This window comes from Conger conger, chromosome 1, assembly GCF_963514075.1.
Source record: "Conger conger chromosome 1, fConCon1.1, whole genome shotgun sequence".
NCBI classification, from domain to species: Eukaryota; Metazoa; Chordata; class Actinopteri; order Anguilliformes; family Congridae; genus Conger; species Conger conger.
The window spans coordinates 86,977,075-87,003,405 of NC_083760.1; the positions used below are offsets into that span (position 1 = coordinate 86,977,075).

Genomic DNA, 26,331 nt, shown 5'->3' on the forward strand with positions numbered 1-26,331 from the left:
GGTGTCCTGTAACGTTTAGTAATATTTAACAAACTTGTAATGACATTGAACCAACGTTTCATAAGAAGCATCCTTATTTGGATGACACGGACGGACGAACGCTCAACACTTGGGGGGCGACATGGCTCAGGCAGTAAGAGCAGTCGTCTGGCAGTCGGAGGGTTGCCGGTTCGATCCCCCGCCCGGGCTGTGTCGAAGTCTCCCTGAGCAAGACACCTAACCCCCAAATGCTCCTGACGAGCCTTGCATGGCAGCCAATCGCTGTCGGTGTGTGAGTGTGTGTATGAACGGGTGAATGAGAAGCATCAATTGTACAGCACTTTGGATAAAGGCGCTATATAAATGCCAGCCATTTACCATTTATTTTACATTTACATTTTTGTCATTTGGCAGACGCTTTTGATCCAAAGCGACTTACAAGTGCATAGGTTCTACCACAAGTCAAAACATCACATCCAGAACTAGGAAAATACACATGGAATGGTGTTCAAAACATAGTCGTCATCATAAGTTTTTTTTTTTTTTGGGGGGGGTTAGACAAGGATAGGGATATCAGAAAGGAGGGGCAGGGGAAATCAGGAGGGAGGACTAAGGTAGAGTTTGAAAAGGTGTGTTTTGAGTCCGCGTCGAAATAGGGGGAGGGATTCTGCTGTCCTGACAGTGGTAGGCAAGTCATTCCACCACTGAGGAACCAGAACGGAAAACAGGCGTGAACGTGCAGCTCGACCGCCAGGGGCATGTAGAGAGGGAACCATAAGGCGACCAGAGCTGGCAGACCGGAGTGGTCTAGCTGGGTAGTTGGGAGTGATCAGGGATTGTATGTAAGGTGGGGCAGTCCCCTTAGCAGCCTGAAATGCCAACACTAGGGCCTTGAAACGGATGCGTGTGGCAATGGGAAGCCAGTGGAGAAGCGGAGTCTAAAAGTACTCTGCCGGTGTGAAACGGACTCCCTCAGAGTGGAGGGGGAGCGGTGAGAGACACAGGGGCGGTGGCGAAGGGGACAGCTTGCGTTCCCACACCGCCGTGATGTTGGCAGCCGTGTGGGGGCCGCACTTGGCTCAGAGAGGCCCGGCCTGGAGACGGCCGTCCTCTCCACGTGATTGGACGAGTGGGCACTGTGATGATGGTGGGGGGAGGTGGGGGGGGGGGGGGGTGGGGGGGGGGGGGGGGGGGCTACTATTAGTTGCCATGGCGATCTGGCCTCAGCAGGGTAATCTCACTTAGTGGGTAATCTCACAGAGCAGGTAATCTTGGAGAGCAGGTAATCTCTGTTAGTGGGTTATCTCAGTTAGACAGTAATCCCAGAGAGCGGGTAATCTCTGTTAGTGGGTAATCTCAGTTAGACAGTAATCCCAGAGAGCAGGTACTCTCAGTTAGTGGGTAATCTCACAGAAGCAGGTACTCTCAGTTAGTGGGTAATCTCACAGAAGCAGGTACTCTCAGTTAGTGGGTAATCTCACAGAAGCAGGTACTCTCAGTTAGTGGGTAATCTCACAGAAGCAGGTACTCTCAGTTAGTGGGGTAATCTCACAGAAGCAGGTACTCTCAGTTAGTGGGTAATCTCACAGAAGCAGGTACTCTCAGGTAGTGGGTAATCTCACAGAAGCAGGTAATCACAGTTAGTGGGTAATCTCACAGAGCAGGTAATCACAGTAAGTAGGTAATTTAAGATAGCGGTCGGATAATCTCAGAGAGCAGTGGGGGTACCATGTGTTGTCAGTCCCATCTTCATATTAAATCAAGCTTTATTCATATTGAGCATTTTCAAAATAATTTGCCACAGAGAAAGTTAGAGGCAACATTCATTTTAATGTAAAGCATCTTTGAATATCATGAAAAGTGCTCTATAAATAAAATGTATTATTATTATTATTATTATTATTACTGTTATTATGACCATGGCAAGAAAAAACTCCCTGGACGGGTCATCGGAAGGGACTTTGGGAGGATGCTCCTCTGGCCAGCTCAGATTGTAACGTGATGTGACTGATGTGTTTGAACCGGTCACTGTGCATCTGAACCTTTTTCGGATCAGTTCAGACAGTGTCAGCGATGGAGAGCTTGTCTTTGCTCACGCAAATCGTCGCTGTCCCGGATCACGGATCCCGGCGCCCGGTTTTTGGCCCGCTGGCGCGATCGTCTCATTCTCCGAACGCTTGTTCGTGAACACGTGATCAGGCACGCAACCCCAGCTGTGTGCTGCAGAGCCATCTGCTCGTCCCTCCGCGCTTGACATCGTTCAGGACGACGGGCGATGGATCATCCGACGCTTATTGACAGTTTGTTTTAATTGCCTTCCCCTGGGACACGCTAACCGCGTTCTGGGATTGTCTGACACCACTGGTCCCAGCTGCGATTTCATCTGAAGAGAGGCGGAGAACGCGCTGTGTGTTTCAGTTCTTATTCAGATCGGGCAGGGCTCGTTCTGAGATCAATAGGGATGAAATATACTCCTATTACGGTTGATTTAACATCGACTGGTGGAAGGTCACCAGCGCAGGTCGCCACGGCCGCGACAGTGAGCCCACATGGGCAGCCAGCAATGCATGATGGGAATTATCCATTACATGACATTACATTAATGGCATTTAGCAGACGCTCTTATCCAGAACGACATACGGTTGATTCGACTAAGCAGGAGACAATCCTCCCCTGGAGCAATGCAGGGTTAAGGGCCTTGCTCAAGGGCCCCAACGGCTGTGCGGATCTTATTGCGGCTACACCGGGATTAGAACCTTGCGTGTCCCAGTCATTCACCTTAACCACTACGCTACAGGCCGCCCACTGTGGCCTTGGTAACGGCAGAGGTGCCATCTTCCCTTCTGCTGGAGCCCAACTGTTCCAAATTTTTTACGCCTCTCCTGAAAATGAGTTCAAAGGGCGTGGCCGAGTGCCGTGGCATTGCTATGGAGATCCGAAGGTTCCAGAACCTTCTCGCCATAGCCAACCGGAGCCGCCTGTCGTCGGGAAGAGGGGAGGGCGGAGGGACCTTTGGAGCCGAGTGCCTAATTTAGGGTGTCAGGATGTGTGTGTGGCTCTGGTTAACCAACGAGGGCTTCGGCCGGGGTGATGTCGCGGGGCCCGGCGGCTGCTGCCCCGGTCGGTTGTTGTTTTTCGGGGGGTTATTTTCGGGAGACGGGAGGGGCTGTGTAGGGTTCCTCTCCGCGGTATCGGGGCTGTAGCTGTAGCTACAGCTCCACGCACCCTCCCGCTCTTAGTGTGCACGCCGTGCCTCTGTCCCTCTGAATAAAACATAACTGCCTCTCTTTTCACGCCTGAAAACGGTGTGGGAGTTAGTTCCCTCGGTAGCCAAAGATTAATTGCTGTCCAACATTAAACTCCATCCTTCATCCCACTTTGCCCCTGGCTTTGGTTTTTAAAAAGTCTTTTAATCTTAAATTAACTTTTCCCCCGAACATTTGGCTTTTCGTACAAACTTTTGTTGTGCGGTGTTTACAATGAACACAAGTACACCTGCTCACACTACTTACACTAGCTTTACATAATGAAAATGCTGTAGCCATATATGGCAAAATACGCTGTAGTACATTGTATGAGACATTTCGATATATGGTGGCAGTCATACGTTTCCAGTATGTGCCTATATATAGTAATGACTTTTGCTTTATGATACATTCTCTTGGTTACATTCAGATACACTCCACTCAGACCAAAAGAAGCAATTAACTGTTATATTTAGCAATATCCATCCATCCATCCATTAGCTGAACCCGCTTATCCTGATCAGGGTCGCAGGGGGCTGGAGCCTATCCCAGCATACATTGGGCGAAAGGCAGGAATACACCCTGGACAGGTCGCCAGTCCATCGCAGGGCACACACACCATTCACTCACACACTCATACCTATTGGCAATTTAGACTCTCCAATCGGCCTAACCTGCATGTCTTTGGACTGTGGGAGGAAACCGGAGTACCCGGAGGAAACCCACGCAGACACGGGGAGAACATGCAAACTCCGCACAGAGAGGCCCCGGCCGATGGGGATTCGAACCCAGGACCTCCTTGCTGTGAGGCGGCAGTGCTACCCACTGCACCATCCGTGCCGCCCCCATATTTAGCAATATATTTATAGATATTATGTATTATACAATATGCCCATTAGTATTTTAATTTCCTTATGGCAGGGATAGTCGACTCTGGCCCTTCCCACCTGAACAATTAGTGCTACTGATTGGCCAGAATGTCTTCACAACTGACTCCCAGGTAAAGGAAGGGTGGAAAACCAGCAGTTCTCTGATTTGAGGAACAGGGGACCTTGAGGAACTACTGTATGTTTTTTATATCTTTTTGTATGTGCCGTTAAATGCGAGAACATTTTTTTTTTATCAGAACAGCTTTCCACTGTGACAGAAAAATATTAAAAATGTCAATTGCCTTTGTTTGATTTTCAAATATGGAAAGATATGCTTTGATTGCAGAAGGATGAGCCTGAAAAATCCATAAAGGCATACACGCACACACACACACACTCTCACACACACATACACACACACACTCTCACACACTCTCTCACACACACACATACACACACACACACTCACACACACACATACACACACACACTCTCACACATACACACACATACACACGCACACACTCTCACACACGCAGTGCAGCGTACTGTATGTAGTGTATAGGGCCTGTGAGGCTGTCCTTTGGGGTTAGGCCATGCAGTAAAAAGGCAGAAATAGCATCCCCTGCTCTTTGTGGGAAAACCCAGAATTGCGGGAAACGCGGGGCAATAATGTGGAAAAACCTGCACAATGGGAAAAGGAGGCCTCTGGCAGCGGAGTGCGCGGCTGTCATTTTTCAGCCCCGCTCTCAGCTAATCGGACATTTATAAAATCCCTGTTTTAGTTCCAGGAGCTCGACAGGAAGGAGTTTTTTTTTCCACACCCCGCCAAAACCATCAATCTCGCGGTCTGACGCGGGCGTCTCTGTGTTTCCCCGCGCGTACGCTGGGTTTGTCTCGCGTCTGCTGCTGCCGCTTAAAACCATTTAAATATTTGTATCATTTAAACGGTTAACTCTTCCCCCGCCACGCCAGGCCACGCCCAGCCCACAAACAGCCGGCGAAGCCGCTCTCCCCGTCGTCAGGGAAAGTTAAGAGAGCGGCGTTCCGGTCCGTTCTTTTCCCAGAGCGGAAACTCTGCGCCGTGTTTTTGTCCCCGTGTGTTTATACGAGCGCTGGAAACACGGCGTGACAGGGCTGTTTTCCAAACATTGTTTTTGGGAGAGAGTCGCTCTCGCTGGGCGCTGCTTCTGCCACGCTCAGGACCGGAGGTAAATAATGAGCCAGTTGTGCTCGCAAGCCAAAATTCTCATAATTCTCCTGAATCTTCCTAAAAGGATTCAGAGCATTTTTAGAGAGAATAGGCCTTGCCTGTGGCCTGGCCCGTACACAACCGGTACACATCCGTGGACCTACTGCTGTGTGTGTGTGTGTGTGTGTGTGTGTGTGTGCGTGTGTGTGCGTGTGTGTGAGTGTGTGTGAGTGTGTGTGTGCGTGCGTACGTGCGTGCGTGCGTGCGTGTGTGTGTGTGTGTGTGTGTGTGTCAGTTTTCATAACAAAGCGGGGGCATTGGCCTGAGCACATGGGGACCTGAACTTGTGTCCCCCACCAAAAACATCGCTATCTCGGCTGTCTGTAGCGTAGTGGTTAAGGTACATGACTGGGACACACAAGGTCGGCGGTTTGTTCCCAGGTGTAGCCACAATAAGACCCGCACAGCCGTCGGGCCCTTGAGCAAGGCCCTCAACCCTGCATTGCTCCCGGGGTGGATTGTCTCCTGCTTAGTCTAATCAACTGTACCTCGCTTCTGGATAAGAGCATCAGCCAAATGCCATTAATGTAAAGTCATGTAATGTAATGTCGTTGCCACGGGAACGGCACGGCGGTAACCGCGATTGGTTTTCCGGAGCCCCGGGGAGGCCCCCGTTTTTCGACGAGGCTCCCGGTGGCGAATCGGAATCGGACGCGTCTGCCCGCTCCGCGCTCCACTGAGCACGGCATGCTGGGATAGCCCCACGAGGGGCTGCTGAGGTGTCAGTGGTGGTGGGGGGGCGGGGGGGAGAGAGAGGCGTCACTTCGGGTGCCAAATTGGCCATACGCTCGCTGAGCTGGCTGCGGTCGACAGCTCATCGCTTTTAACGAGCTCTCATTAGACCCAATGCGAGTGCTGAATATGCTGAAAGTTAAAAAATGTTTTCAGAATATTTGCAAACCTATAGAGCTCACTAGAAAAGGAAAGTCTTAAAGTCTGTCAAAATAAATGTCACTGGTGTATCCTCTAAGTACATAATTGTACCCCGTCGCCAGCAATACTTTCATTTGTACCTTTTTTTGCTTGTAAAGGGTACTTATTACTGCCCAAATTGGACATCGTTATACTTTCACTGTATATTTGGCAAATTTGTTTCCGAAACAGCAAAAATGTCCACTGTTCCTTTGCTTCTGAGAGTTATTATATGGGGAAATTTCCAGATATGGAAATATATGCAGATATAGATTTTTTTAGTAAGATACTGCTGTCAAATGTTGATGATAGTATCTGACATAATGTCCACATACATTTATTATCCAATATTATCTTAGTTTTGTAAGTGTGACTTTAACCATTTTACTTTTAATGTAAAAATATATACGAGCGTGGTTGTTTTTCCGACAAAGAGTGCCGATCTTTGAGATAGCTGCAATGCAAGCTGTGTCTGTGTGGAAAACGGATGAACTATAAACTAAAAAGTGTTTGATTGTGCATCAAAGGAGAGGACAAACAGTGGTTTGTCTTCAGACGTGGGAGTCTGCTGCAAAGAAGGTCTTTTTTTAACAAGTGTTTTAGTCTTGTAATGAGTAATTCTCTCAAGTAGGAAATCTTAGCTTTTAAGTTTCTCACCCCATTGGCAAGTCTTGAAATAAGTCAAACTGTCACCTCATTGGCAATATTATGTCTTATTTAGCAAAAATAGAAATAGAAAATAGAAATATTTGAAGTGTAATATTCTTGTTGAGACTTATTCTATGGTTTATGCAGTGTCTCTCGTGTGATGACAGGAGATGAGTGGTGGATGGGGAAGCAGCCTCTCTCCTCTCATCAGGGTTGATCTCGAGTGTAACGTGATGTTCTCCCCGCTCTGACAGGTGTCGCGTCGCCGGGGAGACCAGCCGTCTGACTGACAGGTGTCACCTCACCGGAGGGGCCAGCTGTCTGTGAGACCTGCCTGCAGAGTCCCCAGGTGCATTCTGGGAGAGACAGGGCTTTCTACACACAGGACCGGAGGTAAATAATGAGCCAATTGCGCTAGTGAGCCAAATTCCTGGAAAGATTCAGGAGCATTTCAGGGGGAATAGCACATGCAAAGCATGTGGCGAGTCCTGTGTAAACAACTACTGCTGTGTGTGTGTGTGTGTGTGAGTGTATATGTGTGTGTGTCAGTTTTCATAACATGATGGGGACATTGACACGAGTACACACCAACTGCATGGGGACCTGAATTTGTGTCCCCACAAAACATCACTATTGGAATACATTCAGGAGATGATGCATATCTTATCACTCCCCAGCAAGAAGTGTCAGTGAACAAATGGATGTTTGTGTGTATGTGTGTGTGTTTTCATTACATCATGGGCACATTTGCCTGAGTACACACCAACTGCATGGGGACCGGAGTCACTGAGGAGTCCCCACAAAACATTGATACTGGAATACAAATAAAATGGAAGCCTCCTTCTAAAAGCCCTCAGAATTACAAAAATGTGTGTGTTTGTGTGTATGTGTGTGTGTGTTTGTGTGGTAATTGTCATCCCCTAAGCATCCATCACCATCTACAGGATTTCTGCACTTAGAGCTGCGGCAACTTCCTGTCAGTGCAGGAAGTAGATTAGGCTGGACCTTGTCTCTGGTTTTGATTTCTCCATCCTACGGCCCCGCAGCCTGCTGTCTGCCCGCGCCTCCTCCTCCTCCTCCTCCCTGTGCAGGAGGGAGGCCCACCCTGACCTGCTCGGGGTCACTTTGTGTATCGCAACTCCATCCATAGGGCAGCAGGGATCTCTGGGATCTCTGGGGATCAGCAGGGGTCCACAGCAGGGATCTATGAGATCTCTGGGGATCAGCAGGGATCCACAGCACGGTTAAGCGGCTGCCTCAGTGGCCTTTATGAAGGGATTGATCCATATGTGAAAACCCCCATGTCCAGGTGGGCTGATTATAGATTATTTTCAAACCTGCTGTAATTGGGTATCCCTGAGAGATGGGGGGTGCAGTGATTACAAAGGGGCGCATCATATTTCACAAATTATACACTTTCGGCTTTCAGAATTAGATCAGTAGAATTCTGGTCTGTTTCACGTGTCAGTGATAATGTTATACTGTGTAGATCTAGCATGTTAAATAGGCCCTGCGTCTGTAGCCTGCAATGGGCACTATAAAGCTGTGATACAGACAGCAGCGGTCTGTGGAGCGTCTTTTATTAGGGAACCCTCGGCCGAGCATGAAGGGACCAGGGCCCTCTTGCCTGCCTCTGTTTTCGCCCTGCAGGGTGTCTTCTCCGTTCCACAGAAAAGGGGGCAGGTTGAATTCGGGGCCCAGTCTGTGGTCTGGTGGCTCTTCTGGGGAGAATGCCGCCACGTGCGCTCTCCCAGAAAATGTAGTCAGTTCTCAGGGACCACAACCGCCCGCCATACTCCCCTCCACCAAACTCCACACGGAGGCCGCTCCTCCCTGGAAAAAGCCAGGGGAACGGGGGACGGGGGACGGGGGACGGGGGACGGGGGGAGAGCGCATGGCGTGACTCCGGCGTGTCTCCGGACCTCTCCACACCCCGCCCAGCAGCGGACGCAGACGTCCGGGGCGTGGGTCTCCTGGAGGAAGACGCTTCCCCGTCCGGGGCGTGGGTCTCCTGGAGGAAGGCGCTTCCCCGTCCGGGGCGTGGGTCTCCTGGAGGAAGACGCTGTCTCCGGAGGAACAATGGAGGGCGTGGTGCTGAGAGACTTTCTCTATAAACATCAGTGTGCAGGCAGCGATTAAAGATTTAACGGGAATATTTCGTGAAGAGCTTCAAGAACGGCGGGAAGGATGGCTCCGCCCCGTGGGTGAGTCAGCCCTCCCTCCCGTCTGGGCGGGGCTCTGTGAGGGGCGTTAGCGTGCCAACGCGGCTGGGCGTTGCTCTCGAGTTCTTGCGGACGGACGCGCCCGGCAGGGCTCCGTGCCGGCCGTCTCAGCGCAGCCTCTCTGGACCTGAGGCCTGAGGTCCGGCTCCATGCTGCGCGGCTGCCTGCTCCCTCTGTGCTGCCGTGTGGTGTTCAGTTCCACGCGTTTCCCTGTGTGTCAGTACAGACTGCGTTAGGATCGATCTCTGTCAGTAGGCTAAACTCTGGGGTAGCTCGGTGTGTGTGTAGATGCCACTCTGGGGTAGCGCTGTGTGTATGTAGCTGCCACTCTGGGATAGGTCTGTGTGTCAGTAGATGCTGCTCTGGGATAGCTCTGTGTCAGTAGACGGCACTCTGGTATAGCTCTGTGTGTCAGATGCCACTCTGGTATAGCTCTGTGTCAGTCGATGACACTCTGAGATAGCTCTCTGTCAGTAGACCCCACACTGGGATAGCTCTCTGTGTCAGTAGACCCCACTCTGAGATGGCTCTCTGTGTCAGTAGACCCCACACTGGGATAGCTCTCTGTGTCAGTAGACCCCACACTGGGATAGCTCTCTGTGTCAGTAGATGTTGCCCCGGTATAGGTGACGTTCACACTCCGTTTGGGTGTGTCGGATCGAACTTCCTGTCTGAACCACAGAAATCCCGTAAGGATCAGCTGAGATCAGGCCTGAGGAGTCCCGGGCCAGAACAGCCATTGTTCCAGCCTGCTGTGGGATATTTCTGGGCTGACGGCTTTTCCAGCCTCCCGTTGTTTTCATTTTTTTTATGTTGTCTGTTTTTTGTTTCCTTTCTCATTTCCAGTAAGAGGGATTTCAGCGGCGGTGATTTGATAATCAGCAATGCAGAGCGTCCCACTCTGTGTGATTATCATTCACCGGCTCCCCATTAGGATAATTTAAGGTTATTACAGCCAGTACACTCTCAGAAATAAAGGTACAAGAAGTGCCTAAAAAGGTACAAATGCTTGTCACTGTACCATATAGGTAGATAATATTGTCCCAAATATTGTAGCAATATATAATTTATTTGGACCTATTTTACATTGAAAACTCACTTGTACCCAAAGAGAACAATACTGTACTGTACTGGACCGTACGGTACATTTGGGAAATTTGATCCTTGAAGAACAAAAATGTTCCTCCACTGTCGCAACGTCTTGAGTGTACACCTCGCCTGTCAGTAGATAATATTTCATTTTTTTCATTTTTTCGCATGTGTATTCCGCGCATTGAGGGAGGTTTCAGGAATGATGGGGGGGATGGGAGGGGGGGGGGCGTGGATTCAGGAATGCTGGGAAGCATTCTGGAGAGATTCCCTTTTGACTGGGAGTTAGCATTATGATAAGAATGTTTCCCAGAGAGCCTGAGAATGTTTTAATAATTTGGGGGGGGGGGGCGAAGCCGTAAATAAAGGCGCTTATCTCCCCTCTGCCAGCGTTCAGGGGTTCAGAATGCCCCCTGAATGTGCCCCGTTCTCTAACCATACTAAAGTACCCACACATCCCTCATTCTGAGAACATGTGCAGATAAATACTGTGCGTGTGTGTGTGTGTGTGTGTGTATGTGTGTGTGTGCTGGTTCTATATCCAGTTCCCCACCATACACACATACACACACACACACACGCACACATACTCACGTGTCCCTCATTCTGGGCACTGAATGATCACACCATAAGAACAGATGCAGATAAATACTCTGTGTGTGTTTGTGTGTGTGTGTGTGTGTGTGTGTGTGTGTGTGGGTGCGTGAGTGTGTGTGTGTGTGTGCTGGTTCTATATCCAGTTCCCCGCCATACACACACACACACATACACACACACACACACACACACACACTCTCACATCAGTGAGGTTGGAGGTGAATCACTGATGGATGTGGCAGATCAGGGATGATGTGCTCAGTGGCAGATCAGGGATGATATGCTCAGCAGTCAGAGAGGCTTAAGGGCTGACCACATCTGATAAGAGAGCAGCTCAGAGATAGAGCGAAAGAGAGAACTCCGCACTACACACAGGATTTTGTCCGTCTTATCATAAAGACGCAGACGGACAGACAGACAGACGGGGATGGACGGGTCTGGAGAGCTTCTTGAGAGCCTTGTTTACATGGGCAGAACTGCAGAGTTAACTACTTTGGAACCCTTTGGAAATTCCTTTGTAGAGTAGGGTTTTTTGAATGTTTATTTATTTTTTACATTTTTTTTTTGCACTCCAAAGTCAGTGTTCTAGAACTGCACTGCTTTCTGGCGGCAGCAACGATTGTTACATCAGCGTTAGATTGTCCGGTTAAGAACACGCCAATCACATGCCGGTGACCTCACACCTTACAGGCTAATGAGCAAAAATGCGGGGCTGTATCAGAGCTGCTCCTCAGCTGAGCCCTACTCACAGGTCCCGTCGTCTGTCTGGACAGGAGGAGGGGTCAGAGTCGGGGGTTTACAGCCAGCCATAGTTTTATGGCTTACAGTCGTGTTTGAAAGGGTAAAGATGACAGGTGAGGTATGACAGGCGATTCTATTACACCTGAGTGTTTGTCCTGGTAGTATTGTGTTGGAGCAGAGAGATGAAGCCTGATGCTCGGATGGGACCGGTCCTGTTGAATCGGGGGCCGTATGACGGGGTAAATAGCCTTGGGCTCTGGTCTGGACATTGACAACCATGTGCAAACGGAGTGTAGTTTCCGTAACTATGCTACAGGCCAGATAGCTGCGTGTGTGTCTGTGTGTGTGTGTGTGTGTGTGTGTGTGTGTGTGTGTGTGTTTCTACACACTGATAGTATTGTAAGGGCCAGATAAAGAAAGGTGGTTCTGAACACTGGGACAGAGGTGGCACCGACAGACGTGGGTCAAATACACCATTCATTTTGATTAGCTTTTTTGAGCTGGATTGATCAAGCCTGGTGCAATTAAGCCAATCAAGAAGACAAGCTCGGGAAAGCATAGGAAAGCATTTAAATCCAAAACAGTTACGTATTTGACCCAAGTCTGGATGTCTGTGTGTGTGTGTGACAGAGAGAGAGAGAGAGAGAGAGAGAGAGAGAGAGAGAGAGAGAGAGAGAGAGAGAGAGAGAGAGAGAGAGAGAGAGAGAGAGAGAGAGAGAGAGAGAGAGAGAGAGAGAGAGAGAGAGAGAGAGAGAGAGAGAGAGAGAGAGAGAGAGAGAGAGAGAGAGAGATGTGTGTGTGTTCAGTATAAACAGTTTGTGCATCCATCTTTCTGTTAAAGCATTAGGCCTTGTGCTAACGTCTGCAACGATGTCTGCAGGCTGATATTGCTCAGACATTGGCCAGCTTGTGCATTAACCCCTACTGCAAAACTCGTATATGTCTGGGAGTTTCCTGCGCAGTTTTACAGGGCTCTGTGCTTACACATGTGCTCCTAGTTTACACATCTAAGGAGCACACTAATGCAGCCCAATCAGTAGATGGGCTGCAAAAAGATTTTTCCCTTAAGCACCCGTCCATTTTCTGCGGCAGACGCTCCTAAAAATGGGAGTGCTGTTGAGCCCTGAATTTGACTGTGGGTGCCATTAGACTGCCTCTGAGAATGTCAGCAATTCCGCTAAAAATGTCGCCGAGAAAAAGTGACAGAAAATGTGAACGAGGCCGAAGCCGCGGCCCGTGTTGTCAGCTCGCGGGCTCGGGGTTCAGTCAGGTGTGCCGGCACTCTGGAGCAACGTCCACTACCTGCCAGACAGACGACCTCCCCCGCCCCGCCCCCCCAACACTCCTGTCTGTTCCAAACCACAATTATCGTTAGTGCTGCTAAGAGAGGCAAGCTCGATAGTCGCGCTGAGAGCAATTAACTCCGCAGGAAGCCCCGCTCCTCCGGTCGATCGAGCCGCCCCGTCTGCCCGGCGGCTGATCGATGGGGCCTGGCTCAGCGTGCCCTTTCTGTGGCCCACGCTCCAGCAGAAGCCTCTGGAGGTGTTGTGCACAGACCGGTCCCCCCCTTGGTGGGGTCCGGGGGGTGTCTCTCGAGGGGGTCCAAACGTGTGCAGTCCTCTGCCCTACTCTAGTCCAGGGGCAGCCTGTAGCCTAGCGGCTAAGGTACATGACTGGGACCCCGGAAGGTTCAAGCTCCCGCGTAGCCACGATAAGATGGTCCTTGTGCAAGGCCCTTAACCCAAAATGGTGACTCGTAAATTGGCTGGCCTTTATCCAAAGTGCTGTACAATCGATGCTTCTCATTCACCCATTTATACGCACACTCACACACCAACGGCGATTGGCTGCCATGCAAGGCACCAAACCAGCTCGTCACAGGTGCATTTTTGGGGTTAGGTGTCGGGACACGTTGACACGCCCAGTGCGGGAATCAAACCTGCAACCCTCCAACGGCCAGATGACTGCTCTTATCTCCTGAGCCTATGTCGCCATGTACCCTACATTGCTCCAGGGGGATTGTCTCTTACTGAGTCTAATTAACTGTTAGTGGCTTTGGATAAAAGCATCAGCTAAATAATGCATTATTATCGTTTTAATACTGAGACACCGTGGGTCCCTGCTTCCCACTGAAGCTCAGCTGGGCCCCCCAGCTGGACGGGGTGGGAATTGGGATGGCTTGGGCGTTGTGTCACTCTCGCACTCCTGCGTTAAAGATGGCGGCTGCCGTAGGAACGGCAGACTGGCATCATCGGCACGGCGTTGGACGGACCGTGCTCCCTGCCCGCGCCCGGCTGGGGGGGGGAATGGCAGGATGGCTGGGTGTTTGTTTTCTCCTCTCTCTGCATTCACAGAGCGTGACTCACTCCGGCTCTGGTTAATGCACTGCACTTGGCAGAGCCGCTGGCGCTGAGAGGCACGCTCAAACAACAGGTTCTGCAGCTACAAACGCATATTTACTGCTACAAACGCATATTTACAGTCACTTACAGCTACAAACGCTTATTTACTGCTACAAACGCATATTTACAGTCACTTACAGCTACAAACGCATATTTACAGTCACTTCCAGCTACAAACGCATATTTACAGCTACAAACGCATATTTACAGTCACTTACAGCTACAAACGCTTATTTACTGCTACAAATGCATATTTACAGTCACTTACAGCTACAAACGCATATTTACTGCTACAAACGCATATTTACTGCTACAAACGCATATTTACAGTCACTTACAGCTACAAACGCTTATTTACAGTCAGTTACAGCTACAAACGTATATTTACAGTGACTTATATTTACAGCTTCAAATGTATATTTCCAGTCACTGACACTTACAAACATATATTTACAGTCACTGACATTTACAGTCACAAACGTATATATTTACAGTCACTGACATTTACAGCCACAAACGTATATTTACAGTCACTGACATTTACAGCCACAAACGTATATTTACAGTCAATGACATTTACAGCCACAAACATATATTAACTGTCACTAACAGCTACAAACTTCTTGTGGCCAGTATTCGTGTCTACATAAGCCTAGCCCTTGTGTGGTGTAGGCGGTCAAAGTTAGGCCATTTTGCCCGCAGACGCGTCCCAGGAGGTCTCAGAGGTCCTCACAGGACCTTCAACTTTCACCATTTACCTGCCATGGCAACGCCGTTTCCTGTGCGTGTGTATCGACCCTAATTTACTCCTTTTAAAAAATAAACGTGTTGCAAAACCTGTCATTGTGAGAGTCTGATTCACAGCTGTGCTGAGAGCTTTTTTCGATGACTCTTCTTTATGCCGCAAAGATCGGAAAATCACTCCACTCAGAAAGAAGAGTGGTCATGAAAACCTACATGCATTAATTGAACTAAAAAATCCTTTCGGCTTGCAGTTTGTGTCAATAGAGGCAGAAGAGGGAGCCACTTTTTGTGGACATGGGGGGCACAAAACCTTTTCATGTTATTCTGCTGCTTTCCAGACACACACACAGACACAAAAGCTGGGCGTTTTTGGGGAAGCGCTGTCTGTTGTCGTGGTTACAGCCTCCACAGATTCTGGGATGTCCTTGGTTACCCATCCAGCGAGCCAGTCCATTTCCCCGCCGTGAAAGTCTTTTAGCACCCATGGAAACAGACCAGGAGGGCCTTCGCCTGCTGTTACAGTCCGAGAACACGCGCATACACACACACACACACACACACACACACACACACACACAGACACACGCACACACACATGATTCCCGCAGGCATACACACACACAGGCACACACACACGTGATTCCCACTGACATACACACACAGACAATTCCTGCTTACATACACACATACGCACATGATTCCCGTAGACATACACACAAACACACGATTCCTGCAGACATACCCACACACACACACACATGATTCCTGCAGACATACACACACACACACACACACACACACACACATGATTCCTGCAGACATACACACACACATGATTCCTGCAGACATACACACACACACACACACACACACATGATTCCTGCAGACATACACACACACATGATTCCTGCAGACATACACACACACACACCCACACACACACACACACACCCACACACACACTCACGTGATTCCCGCAGACATACACACACACATGATTCCTGCAGACACACACCCACACACACACACACATGATTCCTGCAGACATACACACACACATGATTCCTGCAGACATACACACACACACCCACACACACACACACACACGTGATTCCCGCAGACATGTGAGAGTGGTCAGGAGGGTTCTAGAAACTTCTCGGCTGATAGCTGTGCCATGACAAGTAAAAGACTCTTGTGCTGGGACACGCCCTCTCTCCAGTTAGACTGCAGTGAGGTACTCTTCACTCTTTTGTAGTGTAGTTGTAGTGTTTATTTGTGTGTGTTTTGGGCTGTTATTTGTTGTTGTTTGTTTCTCTGTTATTCAACACACTGGAGGTGCTTCCTCCTCTCCTGGTTTTTTTCTCACCAGAATTTTCCTCACTAGCAAGTTTTTTTTCTTCTTTTTTTTTTACTGTACCTTATGTGCTTGCTATTTTGGGGTTTTCTGTAAAATAGCGCAATACAAAATACAACTGACTTGACTTTACCAGTTAGCTCTGCGGTTTTCCAGAAAGGTGTGTCACGCTACACTCATTCCTCTCATGTCACCTCTCATCCCTCCCTCCAAACCTTTCCCTCATCCCTCTCTCCACACCTTTCCCTCATCCCTCATTACTTCTTACATTCCTCTCTGCCTATTTCTATCTGAGTGCCCTCGAAATTCGACAACCCGAGAAATGGGTCACATTGGCTCAGGAGGTGAGAGCAGTCGTCTGGCTGTCGGCAGGTTGCCAATTCGGTGTGTGGAAGTGTCCCTGAGCGAGACACCTAACCCCCAAATGCTCCTGACGAGCTGGTCGGTGCCTTGCATGGCAGCCAATCACCCTTGGTGTCTGTGTTTGTGTGTATATGAATGGGTGAATGAGAAGCCTCAATTGTACAGCGCTTTGGATAAAGGCGGTATACAAATGCAGACCGTTTACCATTTACCATTTACGATGATACAACGTGCGTCTGGCTTGGTTCTGAACTGATTTATTTTACTCCACCACGGATTAAATAACTGCTCCGCTTTTCTGCCTTCTACACTTTCTGGCCGTTTGTTAGATCAAAGGAAACACTCGAGGTGCAAGTGGCCATTGTGTGCTCCCACAAAATTGTTTATTTAGAAATGTCAACATACACCTCAGATAATCAGGCCGGTATTTTCAGTAGCGTATCGCGTACATGCGTCAGCGAGCCTGATAATAAGTAACGTGTTAACAGCGTGTAACTGTCTAATTATGGAGCAAATAAAAATCAATGCGGTGGCATAACTGTCAACTTATTTTAAAAGAACAATGCATGTAGTCCTTTCTGACAATAGCCTTTAAATGTACAACATGGCCCCAGTAATCCCCAGAAAATTAGTTTGAAGACATTTGATTGTATATCAACTTCTAAAAAACTTTTATTTTTTAAAACAGAAATTATGTTTATCAGCTTTTGATTTGGTGCGTATTTTTACGTTAACATAAAAGTCTAATTGGGGAGAAACGTGCTATATGTAAGATCAGCCTTGGCTCTCCATCTTAGATATAGCACATTTTGTTTCTTGTTTTTAAGACAACAGGGTACAGCACCCAGTTGACCTCTTACACGAGTGCCATATACTGAAATGTATTGGGAAAATATGAGTTTAAATATATTTGAATTATGCATATTTAATTAGGGTGGATGGTCGTAAATCCACATTTACTGAAGCAGTTTGGGTTATGACCCTGCTGAAGGCACCTAAAATCTTGAATATTAAATTACATCTTATTTGGCTGACACATTTATCAAAAGCAACTTACAGTTGATTAGACTAAGCAGGAGACAACCCCCCCCCCCCTGTAAATTACAATGTGGGGTTAAGGGTCTTGCTCAAGGGTGCAAGAGCTTTGTGGATCGTATTGTGGCTACATCAGGGATCGAACCACGACCTTGCGGGTCCCAGTCAAGCACCTTAACCACTATGCTACTGGCTGGACAGCTGCAGCCATACAGGGAGGGGTATAGTAGCGTGGGGGCGCCCTGTAGCGTAGCGGTTAAGGTAAATGACTGGGACACACAAGGTCGGTGGTTCTAATCCCTGGGGGGGGCGACATGGCTCAGGCAGTAGGAGCAGTCGTCTGGCAGTCGGAGGGTTGCCGGTTCGATCCCCCGCCCGGGCTGTGTCGAAGTGTCCCTGAGCAAGACACCTAACCCCCAAATGCTCCTGACGACCTTGCATGGCAGCCAACCGCCGTTGGTGTGTGAGTGTGTGTATGAACGGGTGAATGAGAAGCATCAATTGTACAGCGCTTTGGATAAAGGCGCTATATAAAAGCCAACCATTTACCATTTACCATTAATCCCGGTGTAGCCACAATAAGATCCGCACAGCCGTTGGGCCCTTGAGCAAGGCCCTTAACCCTACATTGCTCCAGGGGAGGATTGTCTCCTGCTTAGTCTAATCAACTGTACGTCGCTCTGGATAAGAGCGTCTGCCAAATGCCAATAATGTCATGTAATGTAATAGGAAGGGAGGGTTTTGGGTGCCACGATTCTCATTGAGAAAGAGTGCCCCTGGTGGTCAGTTGGGTGCCTGCACTCTGCTGCCAGCTGGAGATGGTGCGGTCTCTCTGCGGTAAAGATCTGAATACTTCAGCAGGGCTGATTCAGAGTGTGTTACAGTCACCTTAGCCTTCCAGGCACAGCTGAGTAACGAGCTGTGCTGGATTTGTTAGGCCGCAACCGGCAAGTCTTTCTGGCTTATTTAAACAGTTGAGCATTAAGACTGTGTTTGTATTTGGGTGTCTGGGTGCGTGTATCGATGTGTGCTGTGCGCGCGTGTGTGTGTGTGTCTATGTTTGAGCTTGTGTGTGCCCATGTGTTGTGTGTGCGTGTCTGTGCATGTATGTTTGTGTGCCTGTGTGTTGTGTGTGTGTGTGCGTTGTGTGTGCGTGTGTGCATGTATGTTTGTGTGCCTGTGTGTGTTATGTGTGTATGTGCCTGTGTGTTGTGTCTGCTGCTGTGTGTGCGTGTTGTGTGTGTGTGCGTGTTTGTGAGTGTGTGTGCTGTGTATGTGTGCGTGTTTGTGAGTGTGTGTGCCTGTATGTTGTGTCTGCTGCTGCTGTGTGTGTGCTTTTTCCCAAACTGAGAGAGCCAATCACAATCACGAGACTGGCCCCCAAATACAGTTCAACAGGAATCCAAAATTGGGCGGTTAAAAAAAATAGACATTCTGTCATAAATATGGCATGTGCAGACATACTCCGTGAACGGATTCCACAGCCGGCGGGGAGAACATGACCCATTCCCCCATGAGAAGGAACAGAAAGACCAGCAAAATCCTTTTCTTTCTTCCACGACCTTTAATATTTTATTCAATAGTTTCCCCTTCAGTCATTAGAATATGAGGTTGTTGTTTTCCCTGCTCTTGGAGTAAGAATATATTCAGCCACACTCGCATCTCAATATTCACTAAGCTTCTCGAAAAAGGTCACGGGAATGAGAGATCAAAGAAATATTTATTGCTCATTTCTGAGTGCGATTCGCAATCCCTGGCATGGGGGTTGGCTTCGACCTTCCCGTAGCTTCCCGTGTCCTGTCCCTCGCGTCGACTCCCGGCAGAAACGATTCCCCCCAGATGTTTTTATATAAATAATATTTATATTAGATCATTAAAACGTCATGACTCATGAGGCATCTGTTGGCTGGTATGCGTGCCTCAGCCGCAAACAATGCAGATTAAACTGGAGGTCCTTATTTTGGAAACCTTTACGTAGTCTTTTGACGCGCTCGTGAGACACGGACACGCACGCGGGGTTTTGAGAGCGTGACGTTCGGGGCGGTTCTCTGGGGCTCTCGCGCTGCGTGACTGCCGAGGTCTGCCTTCAGACCGAACCGCCCTGCTGGCGAAACGCTAAACGCGGCCCTGTACCCTGTCCTGTGTCCGTGGCAATAACAACCCTGCCGGCCTTGTAAGGCCGCTGCCTTTACTCCTGGTCCTGGAGAGCCGCAGGGTGTGCTGGGGTCCTCACTCCTGGTCCTGGAGAGATGCAGGGTGTGCTGGGGTCCTCACTCCTGGTCCTGGAGAGCCGCAGGGTGTGCTGGGGTCCTCGCTCCTGGTCCTGGAGAGCCGCAGGGTGTGCTGGGGTCCTCACTGCAGCTCTTCAAGACCAGGACTAAGGACCCCAGCACACTCTGCGGCTCTCCAGGACCAGGAATGAAGATCACTGATGGTAAGGAAATTTATATATTAACAGTACATTAATATTAATATTAATATTAATATTACAGTACATGCATGAATTTACAGTTACATTACATTATTGGCATTTGGCAGACGCTCTTATCCAGAGCGACGTACAGTTGACTAAGCAGGAGACAATCCTCCCCTGGAGCAATGCAGGGTTAAGGGCCTTGCTCAAGGGCCCAACGGCTGTGCGGATCTTATTGTGGCTACACCAGGATTAGAACCACCGACCTTACGTGTCCCAGTCATGTACCCTAACTACAGGTCGCCCTATTAGTTATGAACTAGTTATGAATGTACAGTGATCTTTTCTGCTACCAAACCCAAGCATTTTCTCTGCAACAGGAGTCTCAACTGAAAGGAGTGGAGATCCAGATGTTTGTGAGTTTCCCTTCAAGCAAGAGCCAGTTTAGGCTCTGGAGGGAGGTGTGTGGACTCTTCAATTGATCAATGACTTTCATTAAGCTCTTAATTACTGAAACACAGTGTAGAACAGCTCACTGCAGCCCTCCAGGACTGGGCTTTAAGATCTCGTCAGGACCGGTGAAAATCCTTGTGGACCAACATTATGTTTGTGTGTGTGTGTGTGTGTGTGTGTGGGCGTGCGTGTGCACGGCTCTGTTCATGCGTGTGTGTGTGTGTGTGTGTGTATGTGTGTGCGTGTGCGTATGCGTATCTGTGTGTGTGTGTCTGCATGTCAGAGCATGTGCCTGTTTCTGTGAATTAAAATGGATTAGGGCCTTAGGATCATGGCAAGAACCATGTGCCAACTTAATTTCCTTCTGTCAGGCTTGGTTAGCACTCATCAATAAGATAATTGCTGCTTGAAAGCTAACGGCCAGCTGATTCCCCACTCATGCACCCCACATTAATCAATGTAACATCCATAAGAAGCAGCCCTCGGCATTCCCAAATTCTGAAATTGTTATGGAAGCATGGTTTCGCTATCATCAGTCTTATTTGAAGACTACTCCTCCTCATCATTTTTTATTATTATCTTATATTTCTTCTGGAGTACGCTGTCAAGATTACGATCAAGACTCTCACTGGGTTGTGACTGCTAACTCATGTCAGTATACATGCCGCCATTTTGCAGACGTCCTTATTCCAAGAGTATACATGTAGTCGGTTTATACAGCTTGGTATTTTACTTGAGGGCTAAGGCTACAGTAGAAGTACCCCAACTGAGATTGAGTTACCTGGCTAATCGTCGACAATTCACTGATAAACACAAAAGCGTAAATATAAACGTTACATTAAAATGATCATCTTTTATTGCTTTTCTTTCCTGGTGCTTTCTTTTTACTTGAGATTTTTCTTTCAAAAATGTCTTACACACTTTGGTGTGTGTGTGTGTGTGTGAGTATGTGCTTTTAAGGTTAGTTGAGTAACAAACTGCAGTAACAAACTCACCCTCATGAAATCCTCACCTTATTTATTCACAGCTCATTTTTATCACACGGTGTGTGCGTGCGTGTGTCTGTGTCTGTATGTGTGTGTCTGTGTATGTATGTGTGTGTCTGTAGGTGTGTGTGTGTGTGTGTGTGTGTGTTTGTGTGTGTATGTCTGTGGGTGTGTGTGTGTCTGTGTATGTATGTGTGTGTCTGTGTGTGTGTGTGTGTGTCTGTGTATGTATGTGTGTGTGTGCGTGTGTGTGTCTGTGGGTGTGTGTGTGTGTGTGTGTGTGTGTGTTTGTGTGTTCAGGGCAGTGCACCACTGAATGTGCGTGTGTGTGTGTGTGTGTGAGTGTGTCTGTGGGTCTGTGCGCGTGTGTGTGTCTGTGGGTGTGTGTGTGTCTGTGTATGTATGTATGTGTGTGTCTGTGGGTGTGTGTGTGTGTCTGTGGGTGTGTGTGTGTGTGTGTGTGTGTGTATGTATGTGTGTGTCTGTGTCTGTATGTGTGTGTCTGTGGGTGTGTGTGTGTGTGTGTGTGTGTGTCTGTGTATGTATGTGTGTGTCTGTAGGTGTGTGTGTGTGTGTGTGTGTTTGTGTGTGTTCAGGGCAGTGCACCACTGAATGTGTGTGTGTGTGTGTCTGTGTATGTATGTGTGTGTCTGTGTGTGTGTGTGTGTGTGTGTGTGTGTGTGAGTGTGTGTGTGTGTGTGTGTGTGTGTCTGTGGGTGTGTGTGTGTGTGTCTGTGGGTGTGTGTGTGTATGTGTGTCTGTGGGTGTGTGTGTGTGTGTGTGTGTGTATGTATGTGTGTGTCTGTGTCTGTATGTGTGTGTCTGTGGGTGTATGTATGTGTGTGTCTGTGTCTGTATGTATGTGTGTGTCTGTGGGTGTGTGTGTGTGTGTGTGTGTCTGTGTATGTATGTGTGTGTCTGTAGGTGTGTGTCTGTGTGTGTGTGTGTTTGTTTGTGTGTGTTCAGGGCAGTGCACCACTGAATGTGTGTGTGTGTGTGTCTGTGTATGTATGTGTGTGTCTGTGTGTCTGTGTGTCTGTGTGTGTGTGTGTGTGTGTGTGTGTGTGTGTGTGTGTGTGTGTGTGTGTGAGTGTGTGTGTGTGAGTGTGTGTGTTTGTCTGTGTGTGTGTGTGTGTGTGTGTGTTTGTGTGTGTGTGTTCAGGGCAGTGCACCACTGAATGTGTGTGTGTGTGTGTCTGTGTATGTATGTGTGTGTCTGTGTGTCTGTGTGTGTGTGTGTGTGTGTGTGTGTGTGTGAGTGAGTGTGTGTGTGTTTGTGTGTGTGTGTGTGTGTGTGTGAGTGTGGGTGTGAACATGGTGAGCAGAGAAAAACCCAATCACTTGCACACACACACACACACGCACACACACAGCATCAACAAAAACACATTCCTCTCCAGTGCGCGTGCACCACCCAATCGCCAAGCACAGGGGTAACAGGGACTAAGATGGGTTGCTGTGGGTCAGCGCACTGGAAAGGCTAGAGGTGAGAGGCTAGCCCATGTCGCTCAGGCCATGCTATAGCGTTAGCTAGCGTAGCAACAGGTTAGGAGCAGGCGTTGCCCTTTCTGGTACCTTGGAAATGGCAAGGCAGTGACCTCAAGCATCTGTAATGTCACTGACGTTACCTCCGAATCAATAATCAGCATTTGCCCCGGACTGCAAATCTCCCAGTGTGATATCAGCTGTAAGTAGAGCAATGGGCTCCCAGTTGTTAAGTGCATCTAGAATCGGAGTGGGTCGGGGGGGGGGGGTCGTCATGGTGACTCACGGATGGGTAATGGATGGCAGCAGAGAGCAGGCGAATAATAGCAAGCGTTTTCATTCATTAAATTAAAACAGGAAGCAGGCGACTTGCGTTATTACCGGGGCGCGCAAAAGAGGGCTTTCTGGGACAGGGCCACACGTAGGGCCCCGTAGTGCTCATACTGAGACCCCGGGCCTCGCCGTGCATGCTGGGAGATGGCCAGCCCACCTGCCGTTCAGCTGCTGAAGTGTGAAATGAGATCAGTGGGGAGGCGCTTTTTTTAAACTCAAATCAAGTGCTCATTGTTCTTCATGGATGGTCAGCGGCCATACCTACATGCGCTCTGCTGAAGCTAAGCAGGTGTGGGCTTGGCTAGTACTTGGATGGGAGACCTCCTGGGAAAAACTAAGTTGCTGCCGGTAGGCCAATAGGGGGCTGTCAGCCTGCTGGGCAAATAAATTCCGAAGCCCCTGCGCAGTAATGGGCAACACTGTGCTGTGGGAGACACTGCCTTTCGGATGAGACTTTAAACCCTCTCGCTGTGGCCAGTAAAGATCCCATGACACCCTTTGCAAAGAGTAAGGGGGTTCCCTGCTGTCCTGGTTAATTCCAAACCCGCTACCGAATCAGCCCCTGATTTAATTGCCGAAGAAATTGTATTCACCTCGCCTTTTTGAACACAATCAAGTGCTCATTATTTAATATAGAAACTGCATGGAGTGTGTACATTCTACAGAGTGTGAACGAAACCTCTGGGATATGCGACGTTGTTATGTTTATAACACATTTATAGTACGTATGCAGTGAGCCTCATAATATTTGCAGCAAAGACATATTTTTTTTCATTTGGCTCTGTTCTCCACACTTCTAATTTTGTAATCAAACAGTGCACATTCAATGCTTTTATCTAAGTATACTTGTGCACATTTTGGTTTAGCCTTTTTATGCATAGTCTCCATAATATTTTGGATGATATGTTGTACTAACTGCAGCATTAGGGAGCTCACATCGTGTATATGAGATATTTTGGTGTAATTAAAAAGTATGAAATAGAACCGAGGTTTTGTAGTACATCTGCTGAAATTGTTTTAATGAGGTACGTTCAAAGAAGACACCTTCTCAATGCTTTTAGCTTTCAGATGAGGCTAAACTTAAAATGTTTTGGCAGAGTGCCTTAATCAGCCTGATCTCCTGCAGTTTCACCACCATTTCTTTTCAGATGCCTTTGCCTTTTACTGCCATGAACTAAAGGCTCATTAACAGCCTGAACTAAACAGCCATTAACAGCCTGAACTAAACAGCCATTAATAGAACTAAACAACCATTAACAGCCTGAACTAAACGCCCATCAACAGCCTTAACTAAACGCTCATTACCTGCCTGAACTAAACGCTCATTAACAGCCTGACTGAAGTAGAGACTCGTATAATCTTAAAAATTCTCTCAAATTCCCTTGTGGCTCCTGTGGCAAAAACCCAGCGCACCACCCCAACCCCCTTTTCACGGATGTAGCAGCATGTGGAAATGTTATGAGTATCCCCACCTCGTCTCAGCCATGAATGTCAAGTGTGGCTCTGTTCTGGAGGTAGTGACTGAATTCATTATATCTGCGCCACCTCCGTTTTTAACCCAAGGCCAGGAATTAGACCCATTCACCCATTAATGTACATCTCACTGGATAAAGCTGCTTTGTGAGTCAACCCAGGTAGATGTGATAGATGTTTTTTTCATTATGGGCTCGATTCTTCTTTCCCTTTAAAATCGGACATTGCTTTATATTTTCCAGTCTTCCGGGCCGGCAGTGGAAGTCGGTCTGCGCTGTGGTTAAACAAGCCCATTAAGCTCTCCCCCGGTTGCCATGATTCCGTTTCAGTGTTAGTGTGGAAAAATGTGATGTCATATTTCTGCAGAAAAACAGGACTGATTATGCAAACAGAGCTATCTATCATTGTTAGGACTATTCCGTCCAGCAGTAAGCCTGTTTCCCATCTGTCTAATTTACACTCCACTGTTTTTTTGTGTTTTTCTCAGTCTACTGTTTTTCTCTCAGTTGTACAAACCGCTTGTCATGTGGAAAGCAGGCCTAGGTTAAAAAACGTAATTGTTTTGGATTCAGAAACTTTTCTGTGCTCGATTGATCTTGGCTGGGCGCAATTTAGCCAAACAAGAGACGAGGTTTGCACTTTTTGAGTGTATTCCGTTGGTTGCAGGGAAGTATTTGAATCAAAAACAATGACGTATTTGACCCAGGTCTGGCCTGGAAAGTGTCAGGCATTTGAACGCCACCTGTTGAAACACCATGAATAATTTATCTGAATCATGACATGATCTATTATTGTTCTGCCTCAGGTCAGTGAGGGAAAACATTGGTTATTATATTAATCCTTACACAAGAGGTCTGAGGAGTTACACCAGTGACAGCTGAATCTGGTCAGAGAAAGAAAGGAGAGGGAGGTAGAGAAATGGAGAGATGGTGACGGATCATCTCTGAATTAAACGTAGTCTCTGGGTAGGCATGCCTCTGATCCGACATTTGTTCAAGACAGTGAACATTCACAGGGACAAACAGTTACTGTTGAACTATTTTAAATGAGCATTCCATTCGGTAAATGGTTGGCATTTATATAGCGCCTTCATCCAAAGCACTGTATAATTGATGATTCTCATTCACCCATTCATTCACACACTCACAAACCAACGGCGATTGGCTGCCGTGCAAGGCGCCGACCAGCTCGTCAGGAGCATTTGGCAGTTAGGTGTCTTGCTCAGGGACACTTCGGCACAGCCCGGGCGGGGGATCGAACCGGCAACCCGCCAACTGCCAGACGACTGCTCTTACTGCCTGAGCCATGTCACCCCATTGGCCAGGCAACACCTGTTTAATACAAATGGAGGTCTAACAATGCCTTGCTTGATTTTTTGCTTACGTGTGATTTATTTTTATGAGCTAACGTGTGCCAAACAGAAACATTTATGAATAAATAAGTTAACTTGACACGCTCGTCCGATGTATTGCCAGACATCCATCCATTATCTAACTTGCTTAGGTTGTGGGTGGTGCTGGAGCCTATCCCAGCGTGCACCGGGAAAGATGGCGGGAATACACCCTGGACAGGTCACCAATCTGTCGCGGGGCGCACACACACCGTTCTGTCGCCAGACAATTTGACAGTTTTGTGCCGGCAGTTTGTCATGCGTGCCGTGGGCTGTCCCAGGCTTGTGAAGAGAGACATAAGTATCGCTTTATAGGTTACTTGTATAGGTATAGGTATTGTTGTTT

The 26,331-nt window shown here is 48.2% G+C and overlaps 1 protein-coding gene across 3 annotated transcripts in view; it reads left to right on the plus strand.

Annotated features, from left to right (window-relative positions):
* Positions 1-26,331, plus strand: part of LOC133129301 (hippocalcin-like protein 1) — a 58,788-nt gene that overhangs the window by 25,184 nt on the left and 7,273 nt on the right. For all 3 annotated transcript variants that reach the window (XM_061243283.1, XM_061243291.1, XM_061243300.1), the window contains exon 2: positions 7,160-7,298. The gene's annotated coding sequence lies outside the window, so the exon portion shown is untranslated. The remainder of the gene's footprint in view (positions 1-7,159; positions 7,299-26,331) is intronic.